Source organism: Bombina bombina, chromosome 6, assembly GCF_027579735.1.
Source record: "Bombina bombina isolate aBomBom1 chromosome 6, aBomBom1.pri, whole genome shotgun sequence".
NCBI classification, from domain to species: Eukaryota; Metazoa; Chordata; class Amphibia; order Anura; family Bombinatoridae; genus Bombina; species Bombina bombina.
In genome coordinates, this window is record NC_069504.1 from 221,623,009 (window position 1) to 221,636,564 (window position 13,556).

A 13,556-nucleotide genomic window follows, 5' to 3' on the forward strand; every position below is an offset into this window, starting at 1 on the left:
TATTAACCCTAATATAATTAGGGTTAATATAGCTGGCGGCGGTGTAGGGGGATTAGATTAGGGGTTAATCTATTTAATATAGGTGGCGGCGGTGTAGGGGGATTAGATTAGGGGGTATTACATTTGTTATAGGTGGCGGCGGTGTAGGGGGATTTAGATTAGATGCAAAAGAGCTAATTACTTTGTGACAATGCCCCACAAAAAGCCCTTTTAAGGGCTGGTAAAAGAGCTGATTACTTTGGGGAAATGCCCCACAAAAAGACCTTTTAAGGGATGGCAATAGAGCTGTTACTTTGGGGCAATGTCACGCAAAAGGCCCTTTTAAGGGCTAGTAATAGAGGTGATTACTTTAGGGGGATTAGATTAGGGGTTAATATAATTAGGGTTAATATAGTTAATATAGCTGGCGGCGGTGTAGGGGGATTAGATTAGGGGTTAATCTATTTAATATAGGTGGCGGTGGTGTAGGGGGATTAGATTAGGGGGTAATACATTTGTTATAGGTGGCGGCGGTGTAGGGGGATTTAGATTAGATGCAAAAGAGCTAATTACTTTGTGACAATGCCCCACAAAAAGCCCTTTTAAGGGCTGGTAAAAGAGCTGATTACTTTGGGGAAATGCCCCGCAAAAAGCCCTTTTAAGGGCTGGCAATAGAGCTGTTACTTTGGGGCAATGTCACGCAAAAGGCCCTTTTAAGGGCTGGTAATAGAGGTGATTACTTTAGGGGGATTAGATTAGGGGTTAATGTATTTAATATAGCTGGCGGCGGTATAGGGGGATTATATTAGGCGTTAATAATTTTAATATAGCTGGCGGCGGTGTAGGGGGATTAGATTAGGGGTTAATAATTTAAAATAGCTGGCGGCGGGGTAGGAGCTCACATTAGGGGGTATGTAATGTAGATGGCGGCGGTGTAAGGGGCTCACATTAGGGGGTATGTAATGTAGATGGCGGCGGTGTAAGGGGCTCACATTAGGGGGTATGTAATGTAGATGGCGACGGTGTAAGGGGCTCACATTAGGGGTATGTAATGTAGGTGGCGACAGTGTAGGGGGATCACATTAGGGGGTTATACATTTAATGTAGGTGGCAGCGGGGTCCAGGAGCGGCGGTGTAGGGGTTAAATACTTTATTAGGGATTGCGGCGGGGGATCGCGGTTAACAGGTAGATAGACATTGCGCATGCGTTAGGTGTTAGGTTTTATTTAGCAGTTTGCGGTTGACAGGTAGATATACATTGAGCATGCATTAGGTGTTAGGTTTTATTTGGCAGGTAGTTTAGGGAGTTACGGGGCTCCAATAGACAGCGTAAGGCTTACTACGGCTGCATTTTGTGGCGAGGTGAAAATGGAGTAAGATTTCTCCATTTTCTCCAAGTAAATCCTTACGCTGTATATTGGATACCAAACTGCGCGGGTTTGGTATACCTGTCTATGGCCCAAAAAACTACGGGTGAGAAATATACGAGCGTAACTTCTAGTTTACGCCGTATATAGGATACCAAACCCATGCAAAATTCGGCGTCGCCGGCTTTTGCGGGCGACGCTGCATATCAGATCGGGCCCCTAGTTGAAATTTTAAAAAAAGTAAACAGAGAAGTAAACGGCTTTCTTATGGAACTAACAAGGAATTAGAATATGGGCCACAGATGAAGAATCTCAGTTCCAATGTTAAATACATTCTCAGAAGTATATTTGCATTTCTAGTGGAACCTTTTATATGTGGACTGGATTCCCAGAACTAGTAGCACCACCATCAAGGTTTGCAAACAACAACCTGGGCCTTGTTACCAAATGTATACATAAAACAAATGCACATAGCACTAAATAGTATGATGTGCGTCTTATTAATCCTAAATGTAATTCTATTGTGGAATTTATCTTGTATCAACATAGGGGAGCTGTAGTGCAAAGCAAATTGTCTAGAAACAGTGAGAACATTTGGAAACAAAAGCAAGTGATCTTTTTTCTTTTTTAAGATGCACCTGGATGAGATAATTTCAGAACAGTATAAATTATAATAAAAATAATTATTTTTCAATAATGATAACATTTATAATGTTTTTGTTTTTTCTCTCAGGTGTCTTTTCCTGAATCTCAGGGCTATCATCTATCTTTCCCCATTAATGCTATGTAGGTTATTTAATTCATTTGGTTCACAATTTATAGTATTAGCAATGCTTTCCTGTAATGATTCATTACACATTTTGGATTTTATTGATATTGATGACAGGTGTATTTTTTCTTCATTTTGTGATCAGGAGATTGTAATTATATTTTTTTTAGATGTTTTTGTGTATATTAACATGAAAATAAAAATAAATAAACAACATTACAATGATGAGTATAAGAATACATGATGTATATATAAAAAAATATATAAAAATAAAATATTTATGCCATTTTAACAATAAAACAGAAAACAAAAAATGATCAATCTCAAGTTTATAAAAAACGAATTTATGTATTTATAAAGATCACCTTAAGGTCACTTAGCAAAAAAGACACAGAAAATGAATTTAAAATATGTAATACGCTGAGCAGGAAACGCGTTTGAATGCAGAATTGCAACAAACATTTGTAAACAAAAAGAATATTAAATGTAAATTAAGCAACCTGATCTTCTAACAGAACATTTACTTGTGAATCCAGCTGTCTTGAATACATTTTTCTTGAATACATTTTTCTTGAATACATTTTTCTGGATGCCGCAAAAGCATTGTTAGTTGATTTGTTATCACTGAAAATCCTGAATGATCATTTTTTTATCAGTATCATCCAATAGTGTTCAAGAAAAAAATAAAAATAAATTATCTTACCATCAAAGTCCACCAGTGTTCAAAACTGTAGAACTCCAATCAGGCTCTCAGTGTTATTAATTCCAATAAATGTTGTTGCTTATCAACAAACTCAAAACCAATGATTCTCTGGAGTCTGTATAATTAAGAGAAAATATACTTGGTGTTAGATTACTGCAACATTAAGACCAGCAAGAGGACCCCCCCTCCCACCAGGCATTGGGTTTCAAAATCCCTCTATTTACAGTAGGGGTCATAAATACTGTGTCATAGGTATCTAATGTCCAACTGTAGATAGGTGAATATGATAGGTGAATATATGTTTACTGCTTTAACCCCTTAGTGACCAGAGCACTTTTCCATTTTCTGTCCGTTTGGGACCAAGGCTATTTTTACATTTCTGCGGTGTTTGTGTTTAGCTGAAATTTTCCTCTTCCTCATTTACTGTACCCACACATATTATATACCGTTTTTCTCACCATTAAATGGACTTTCTAAAAATACCATTATTTTCATCATATCTTATCATTTACTATAAAAAAAATTATAAAATATGAGGAAAAATGGAAAAAAACACACTTTTTCTAACTTTGAACCCCAAAATCTGTTACATATCTACAACCACCAAAAAACACCCATGCTAAATAGTTTCTAAATTTTGTCCTGAGTTTAGAAATACCAAATGTTAACATGTTCTTTGCTTTTTTTGTAACTTATAGGGCCATAAATACAAGTAGCACTTTGCTATTTTCAAACCATTTTTTTTCAAAATTAGCGCTAGTTACATTGGGACACTGATATCTTTCAGGAATCCCTGAATATCCATTGACATGTATATATTTTTTTTTAGAAGACATCCCAAAGTATTGATCTAGGCCCATTTTGGTATATTTCATGCCACCATTTCACCGCCAAATGCGATCAAATACAAAAAATCGTTCACTTTTTCACAAATTTTTTCACAAACTTTCAGTTTCTCACTGAAATTATTTACAAACTGCTTGTGCAATTATGGCATAAATGGTTGTAAATTCTTCTCTGGGATCCCCTTTGTTCAGAAATATTAGACATATATGGCTTTGGCATTGCTTTTTGGTAATTAGAAGGCCGCTAAATGCCACTGCGCACCACACGTGTATTATGCCCAGCAGTGAAGGGGTTAATTAGGGAGCATGTAGGGATCTTCTAGGGTTAATTTTAGCTTTAGTGTAGTGTAGTAGACAACCCCAAGTATTGATCTAGGCCCATTTTGGTATATTTCATGCCACCATTTCACCGCCAAATGCGATCAAATTAAAAAAAAACAAATTTTTCACAATTTTAGGTTTCTCACTGAAATCATTTACAAACAGCTTGTGCAATTATGGCACAAATGGTTGTAAATGCTTCTCTGGGATCCCCTTTGTTCAGAAATAGCAGACATATATGACTTTGGCGTTGCTTTTTGGTAATTAGAATGCTGCTAAATGGCGCTGCGCATCACACGTGTATTATGGCTAGCAGTGAAGGGGTTAATTAGGTAGCTTGTAGGGAGCTTGCAGGGTTAATTTTAGCTTTAGTGTAAAGATCAGCCTCCCACCTGAAACATCAGACCCCCTGATCCCTCCCAAACATCTCTTTTCCCTCTCCTACCCCACAAATGTCCCCGCCATCTTAAGTACTGGCAGAAACTCTGCCAGTACTAAAATAAAAGGAAATTTTGGGCTTTTTTGTGCATTTTTTTTTGCATATTTACATATGCTTCTGTGTAGTATCCCCCTTAGCCCCCAACCTCACTGATCCCCCACCAAACAGCTCTCTAACCCTCCCCCTCTGACTTAATGTGCGCCATCTTGGGTACTGGCAGCTGTCTGCCAGTACCCATTTTAGTGAATAATATGCTTTTTTTTATTCAAAAATGTCTCTTTTCTGTAGTGTAGCTTCCCCTCCCCAATACCAACCCCCCACCCCTTCCAGATCCCTTAAATGCTTTTGAAAAAATAAGTGTATTTAATTTTATTTGACATTTTACTTTTAACTTTTTTTCTGTAGTGTAGCGGTTCCCACCCGCTCCCGCCCCGTGCACGCGCCCGCCCGCCACCCCCGTGCACGCGCGCGCCCGTGCGCGCCCCCGAAGGCCCCGCCCCCGATCCCGCCCCCCTCCACCTTCCAGATCTCACCGATGGCCGCCCACCCGCCTCCCAAGTCGGCTCCCACCCACCAACGATACCGGCCATCGATGTCCGGTGCAGAGAGGGCCACAGAGTGGCTCTCTCTGCATCGGATGGCCAGAAAGTGTTATTGCAGGATGCCTCGATGTCGAGGCATCACTGCAATAACCGGAAAGCAGCTGGAAGCGAGCAGGATTTCCAGACTGAGGACGTGCAGGGTACGTCCTTGGTCGTTAACTGACATCCTTTAGAGGACGTACCCTGCACGTCCTCAGTCGTTAAGGGGTTAAACTGAACAGCATTAAAACTATGGGATTCATATTAATCTTTATTACTACATTGTATATTTGACAGTATGTTTTGTAAACTTTTTATGTGACTAAAATCCTTTATTAAATTTTTTTTTAAGAGGTTAATCTCTTCTTCATGCTAGAATCTCAGTAGATTATTAAAGGTATCAGTATTGCATATTAACATGGCCAGTCAAAATAATCTCACTATAAGCATTTACAGTTTGTTAATAAAGCACCAACATATTAGCAACACATTCCTTAAAGGTATATGCAAGTGAAGTTTAAACTTGTATGGTTCAGATAGTGGGGGGTAGTTATCAAGCCGTCTACTTTTCTGGCTTTGCCGGCCCAATACGCCCGCCTAAGCTCGCCTCACATCGCCGCCGTGGACCTGAAAAAATACGCCTAAGTTATCAAATAAAGCTGTCAAAAAGCCGCGGGGCGATGAGCAGCGGACTGTGACAGTTATCACTCATCTGATCTCGCTGCCCTTTGGCTTTTTCCCAGCTTTATTGCTAGCCTGTCACTAAGCACTCACACTAAACTACACTGTTCTACCCCCTATACCGGCGCCCCCGGAGCCCCCCGCAACTAAATAAAGTTACTAACCCCTAAACCGCCACTCCTAGACCCTGCCGCAACTCTTCTAAATGTATTAACCCCTAAACCGCCGCTCCTAGACCCTGCAGAAACTCTTATAAATGTATTAACCCCTAAACCGCCGCTCCCGGACACCTACAGTATACCTAGTAACCCCTATCCTGCCCCCCCCTACACCGTCGCCCTCTATTATAAAATTATTAACCCCTATCCAGCTGATCCCGCACCTTTCCGCAACTAAATAAATAGTTTAACCCCTAAACCGCCGCTCCCTGAACCCGCCGCAACCTATATTAAACCTATTAACCCCTATCCTGCCCCCCCTACACCGTCGCCACCTATAATAAATTTATTAACCCCTAATCTGCCCCCCACTACACCGCCGCCACTGTAATAAAATTATTAACCCCTAAACCTAAGTCTAACCCTAACCCTAACTTAAATATTAATTAAATAAATCTAAATAAATTAACTCTTATTAACTAAATGAATCCTATTTAAAACTAAATACTTACCTTTAAAATAAACCCTAATATAGCTACAATATAAATAATAATTATATTCTAGCTATCTTAGGATTTATTTTTATTTTACAGGTACCTTTCAATTTATTTTAACCAGGTACAATAGCTATTAAATAGTTATTAACTATTTAATAGCTTACCTAGCTAAAATAAAGAGAAATGTACCTGTTAAATAAATCCTAACCTAAGTTACAATTACACCTAACACTACACTATACTTTAATAAATTATTCCTATTTAAAACTAAATACTTACCTGTAAAATAAACCCTAATATAGCTACAATATAAATAATAATTATATTGTAGCTATCTTAGGATTTATATTTATTTTACAGGTAACTTTGTATTTATTTTAGCTAGTTAGAATAGTTATTAAATAGTTATTAACTATTTAATAACTTCCTAGCTAAAAGAAATACAAAATTACCTGTAAAATAAATCCTAACCTAAGTTACAATTAAACCTAATACTACACTATCATTAAATTAATTAAATAAACTACCTACAAATAACTACAATTAAATACAATTACATAAACTAACTAAAGTACAAAAAATAAAAAAAGCTGTTACAAAAAATAAAAAAATAAGTTACAAACATGTTAAAAATATTACAACAATTTTAAGCTACTTACACCTAATCTAAGCCCCCTAATAAAATAACAAACCCCCCCAAAATAAAAAAATGCCCTACCCTATTCTAAATTAAATAAATTTCAAAGCTCTTTTACCTTACCAGCCCTTAAAAGGGCCATTTGTGGGGGCATGCCCCAAAGAAAACAGCTCTTTTGCCTGTAAAAGAAAAATACAACCCCCCCAACATTAAAACCCACCACCCACATACCCCTAATCTAACCCAAACCCCCCTTACAAAAACCTAACACTAATCCCCTGAAGATAATCCTACCTTTAGTTGTCTTCACTCAGCCGAGCCACCGATGGAACCGAAGTGGACATCCGGAGCGGAAGAAGTTAATCCTCCAAGCGGCGCTGAAGAAATCTTCCATCCGATGAAGTCATCATCCAGGCGGCGCTGAAGAAAAGTCTTCGATCCGGCCGATGTCATCTTCAAAGAGGCGCTGAAGAGGTCTTCTATCCGGGCGAAGTCATCTTCCAAGCTGGGTCTTGAATCTTCCTTCCGCCGACGCGGAACCACCTTCTTCACCGACGGACTACGACGAATGACGGCTCCTTTAAGGGACGTCATCCAAGATGGCGTCCCCTCAATTCCGATTCAATCGGAACTAAGGTAGGAAAAATCTGATTGGCTGATGGAATCAGCCAATCAGATTGAGCTCGCATTCTATTGGCTGTTCCGATCAGCCAATAGAATGCGAGCTCAATCTGATTGGCTGATTGGATCAGCCAATCGGATTGAACTTGAATCTGATTGGCTGATTCCATCAGCCAATCAGAATTTTCCTACCTTAATTCCGATTGGCTGATAGAGTGAAGACAACTAAAGGTAGGATGATCTTCAGGGGATTAGTGTTAGGTTTTTGTAAGGGGGGTTTGGGTTAGATTAGGGGTATGTGGGTGGTGGGTTTTAATGTTGGGGGGGGTTGTATTTTTCTTTTACAGGCAAAAGAGCTGTTTTCTTTGGGGCATGCCCCCACAAATGGCCCTTTTAAGGGCTGGTAAGGTAAAAGAGCTTTGAAATTTATTTAATTTAGAATAGGGTAGGGCATTTTTTTATTTTGGGGGGTTTGTTATTTTATTAGGGGGCTTAGATTAGGTGTAAGTAGCTTAAAATTGTTGTAATATTTTTAACGTTTGTAACTTATTTTTTTATTTTTTGTAACTTAGCTTTTTTTATTTTTTGTACTTTAGTTAGTTTATGTAATTGTATTTAATTGCAGTTATTTGTAGGTAGTTTATTTAATTAATTTAATGATAGTGTAGTATTAGGTTTAATTGTAACTTAGGTTAGGATTTATTTTACAGGTAATTTTCTATTTCTTTTAGCTATGTAGTTATTAAATAATTAATAACTATTTAATAACTATTCTAACTAGCTAAAATAAATACAAAGTTACCTGTAAAATAAATATAAATCCTAAGATAGCTACAATAAAAATTATTATTTATATTGTAGCTATATTAGGGTTTATTTTAAAGGTAAGTATTTAGTTTTAAAAAGGATTCATTTAGTTAAAAAGAGTTCATTTATTTAGATTTATTTAATTAATATTTAAGTTAGGGGGGCGTTAGGGTTAGGGTTAGACTTAGGTTTAGGGGTTAATAATTTTATTACAGTGGCGGCGGCGTAGTGGCGGGCAGGATAGGGGTTAATAAATTTATTATAGGTGGCGACGGTGTAGGGGGGGGCAGATTAGGGGTTAATAAATTTATTATAGGTGGCGACGGTGTAGGGGGGGCAGGATAGGGGTTAATACATTTAATATAGGTTGCGGCGGGTTCAGGGCAGCGGCGGTTTAGGGGTTAATACATTTATTATAGTTGCGGTGGGCTCCGGGAGCGGCGGTTTAGGGGTTAATATGTATAGAGTAGCTTGCGGTGGGCTCCGGGAGCGGCGGTTTAGGGGGTAATAACTTTATTTAGTTGCGGCGGTGTAGGGGGGGACAGATTAGTGGTGTTTAGACTCGGGGTACATGTTAGGGTGTTAGGTGCAGACATCTCCCATAGAAATCAATGGGATGTCTGTCAGCAGCGAACTTGTACTTTCGCTATGGTCAGACTCCCATTGATTCCTATGGGATCCGCCGCCTCCAGGGGTGGCGGATTGAAAACCAGGTACGCTGGGCCGTAAAAGTGCCGAGCGTACCTGCTAGTTTTTTGATAACTAGCAAAAGTAGTGAGAATGTGCCGCACTTGTGTGCGGAACATCTGGAGTGACGTAAGAATCGATCTGTGTCGGACTGAGTCCGGCGGATCGATGCTTACGTCTCAAAATTCTACTTTTGCCGGTCTCGAGCCTTTGATAACTAAGGCGTATCAGCCTCGCCACAAATACGATGCGGAATTCCAGCGTATTTGAGGTTGACGGCTTGATAACTAGGCCCCAGTGTGTGCAATTTTAAGAGACTATTCATTTACTTCTGTTATGAAATGTACTTTATATGTGATAAGAACATAGGTGGTTGATTCCAATCTAGTTGATTGAGTTTAATGGCTGTTTCTTGGCTCCCAATACACCTTTTTAATATTGGAACCTTCAAAATACAAATGATAAAATCATTCCAATACTGGAAAAATATTGGATCAGATATTGGAATAGTCACCTATACGATGCATGGAAAGCATTGACTTCTGTAGTCACAATCCACCCAATCACAAGTTATCAACAACAAAATAGATGCCTTGAATTACACAGCCAAAGACACTTGATAAATGCTAAACCGCCAAAGATTGACTGATAACAATAACAGATTGACGGATAAACAATAATGATTTGTATATGTTTGGACACAAAAAAACAAGATGGCACTGCTAATGCTAACAACAACAATGACCCTTTTTGAAGAAGATGGCTCTGCCCATGCCAGCAATGGCGATGGCCCTTTTTGATGAAGATTGAGTCATGCTAAATAAAAAACAGTACTGAACACACCATCCCTACCAATCAATGTAAAAACACAAAGAAAACAGAGGAAAAGAGAAAAGAGGAAACTGTCAAGAGAGGAGAGAATGCTGAATAAGATGAATGAGAAGGAGTGACTTGGTCAGCTGGTGAGAGTGGCTGGGCAGCCTAAAGAGTAGTTGTATTTTTTGTTTATCAATTAGATTTTCATGTTTGCGGTCATCATGTTTACCGTTGGGTTTTACAAGTTGATTACCTCATCCTCAGAGCTCTGGTTAACTATATATATATATATATATATATATATATATATATATGGAAAATTATACAAGATCAATAGTACTTGACAAGTAAGACATTTCAGTGTGGACTAGCAAACAATTTGGCTTTTTCCCTAACTTTTGTAAAAAAAAAAAATCCAGCCTGTAAAATCTTCTAAAACATGGATGGCCAACAAAACAAACCTATCTTCTGCTGATGAGAGTTTATAAACTCAAAACAGCTGTCCAGAAGTGGTCTCTGTTCTGCCGCACTTACCGCATACAGGGATTCTGTGGTCAGACACAGTATGGACGCAAAAACTGTGAGCTATTGTATATCTAATTTGCATATCTGGTTCAGAGTTCTTTGGTGCCTAGGGACTAGATTTCAAGTGGAGAGCTATTTAGCATTTTTGCTAATTGTAGTGCTAATTGCGCTAGAATTAAACTTTTTGTGAGCGCTGGGTTGCACTGGTATTACGAGCTGAAAGTAAAAAGTTATCACGTTTGCGCTAACCCAACGCGTGCAAAAAGCCAAACTTACAATATCGCGCACGTGACGTCAATGGAGAAAAAAGAGTAGAAAAAAACCCATCTCACTCTTTTGCAAACACAATCGCATATTCTCATGTGAGTGATAAATGTACATAAAAATCACAATACAAAACAAAGTGACATAAATGTGAAAATAGTGAAGTGTGAACTAGAAAATGTTCATTCAATGAATGGAAGGATATAACCGTTCCTGTAGGGATCTCCTGGGACTGATGTCTTCATGATACTCCTCAAATGGGATGAGAAGAAAGAAAATACAACATAGTGTGACTCTATAAACCAACTGGAAACACTTGTGGTAAATGGAGAAATGATTACTCACATTTGGTGGAGCTAATACAAGCTCATTGGAATGTGCACACCTACTTTATACTGTTAGGCAAACAGTATCTCACACGATAGTGGTATAAAAAGAACATTTTTTAAAACCTTAAAAAAACGTCACTAATGCAAAGTGGACACCATTGTTCAAAGGGATCTGAACGAAAACGTAACAATTATAACAGTTTGGAGTAAACCATATAGCCAGATGGATGCGGATGGAAACTCCAAACTGTGATAATTGTTACATTGTCGTTCAGATCCCTTTGAATAATTGTGTCGTCCACTTTGCATTAGTGATGTTTTTTAAGATTTTAATAAATATTCTTTTTATACCACTATCGTTTTAGATACTGTTTACCTACCAGTATAAAGTAGATGTGCACATTCAACTGAGCTTGTATTAGCGCCACCAAATGTGAGTAATCATTTGTCCGTTCACCGCAAGTGTTTCCAGTTGGTTTACAGAGTCACACTATGTTGTATTTTCTTTCTTCTCATCCCATTTGAGGAGTATTGTGAAGACATCAGTCCCAGCATATTCTCATGTGCATTAACCTGACATGACAATATGAATATTTCAAATTCCAATGTTTTTCACATAGAAGAATATGTTCTATGTATTTCTAAATGCACATTACTATATATATATATGATGGTATTTTTGCACAAAATATATCTATACCTATATATAAAACATGTATCTGTGGAATACGCCAAATGTATCCATTATTTGTTACTACAGATACATATATGATATCTTTTTGGTGTGGCGAGGGGGCTTGGAGGAACTCCATAAATGGTTTGAGGAGTATAACAACACGAGTAATGTTAAGTTCAAGATGACTGTGGACTCTCAGTCCATTCATTTCTTGGACTTAAGTCTTTAAGGATTCCAACAATCTAGGAACCACATTATACCATAAACCCACTGACCGCAACTCCATACTGAGGGCTGATAGTTGCCATCCCCCAGCCCTATTAAAAGGCATAGTAAAATCACAGTGCATAAGAACTATGCATGATAACTCCAATGCTGACACTGGGGTTTCCCAATTGAAGGGAGTGGGTGAGAGGTTCCACAATAGGGGGTATAAGATGCCAGTAATCCAAGATGCCATGGAATCCGCTTCTACACTAACACAGATGGACTTGATTACGCCAAAACCCAAAAGGGACACTAGTAACAAGCTCATCATGTCCACCACTTTCACTCCAGCGACAAAAAACACTGGCCAGATCCTTCGTCAACACTGGCCAATTATGTCTTCAGACCCTAAGCTTACATTCACTCATAATTTACAACCTATGGTTGGGTTCAAGAGGGGGACTAACCTTAAGGATCTATTGATGAAAATGGATCCTAAGCAATGCTACATACCCGGGATTAAAAGGAATATTAGGGGCTCTTATCGTTGCTTGGGCTGCACAACATGCAATGGCCTAGTGGGAACCAAGACATTCCATCATCCTCATACAATTCGGACATTTTCTATCAGGCATTCTATTACGTGCACCACCACTCACGTAATATATCTATTATTTTGCCCATGTTCACATTTCTACGTAGGTAAAGCGTCTGGCACACTCCGTGAGCGTATTTCAAACCATCACCACGCCATAAGAACCGCACTCAAACAAGGAGACTCTGACCAGCCAGTGGAGCGACATTGCACCAAAAAAGGGACATTCAGTTTCCTCTATTCGCTATATTCTAATTGATCACATACCACCATTGGATCGGGGGGGTGACCGGAACAAGCAACTTCTGAAGTGCGAGGCCCAGTGGATGTTCAGATTGGGCACGATACAACCAGGCGGCCTGAACACCATGCCGGACTTTAAGAGCCTTTTGTGATCAATAATTAAGGTGCCACATACTTGGGGTATGTCAGGTGGACATTGTGGCTCCGTTTTTGTTATACACTTCGTCTCCCCCTTACTCAGGGAGAGTGGATGAGTAACTAGCGGCATGGTGTAGGGGTGACTTCTGTCTCCCTCTACTCCGTGGAAGCCTGGTCTGTCCTGTGCAATTACCCATAGTCCAAACATGCACCATTAGTCTCATTACAGACATGATCACTACGATACCCACTTGGAGAGATTTCTAATATTAGGACAATGCATATAAGATATATGTTCTTATTATTATCATTTTGTCTATCTTGCCATATTGGCGTATTGGTTGCTCTTTCTGTGGTCATAAACATAATATATGGCATCTTATCTTGTATATCTTCTCAGCCACTATATCCTTACATGCATACTTATTTGGGCTTATGCATGCCATAACAGGCTGATGGTTACATCTACCATATACGAATATGATGTGATGCCCTATATGTGCAGCCTATAATTCATTCAGCCTTATAACATCCCATAGATTCCTTTTATTATATACTCCTATTTGCATATCCATTTATTATAACTGGCTGTTCACTTAAGTTATCCTCACATAATATTGAAGTTATCCTCTGTAAATGCATTTTATGATCTATCCAGATCTGCAGCATTC

General features: G+C 38.8%; 1 protein-coding gene across 2 annotated transcripts in view; it reads right to left on the reverse strand.

Moving 5' to 3' along the window:
• The window catches only part of SLC38A4 (solute carrier family 38 member 4), a 266,486-nt gene that overhangs the window by 168,657 nt on the left and 84,273 nt on the right, over positions 1-13,556 (reverse strand). For both annotated transcript variants that reach the window (XM_053716740.1, XM_053716741.1), the window contains exon 2: positions 2,819-2,933. The gene's annotated coding sequence lies outside the window, so the exon portion shown is untranslated. The remainder of the gene's footprint in view (positions 1-2,818; positions 2,934-13,556) is intronic.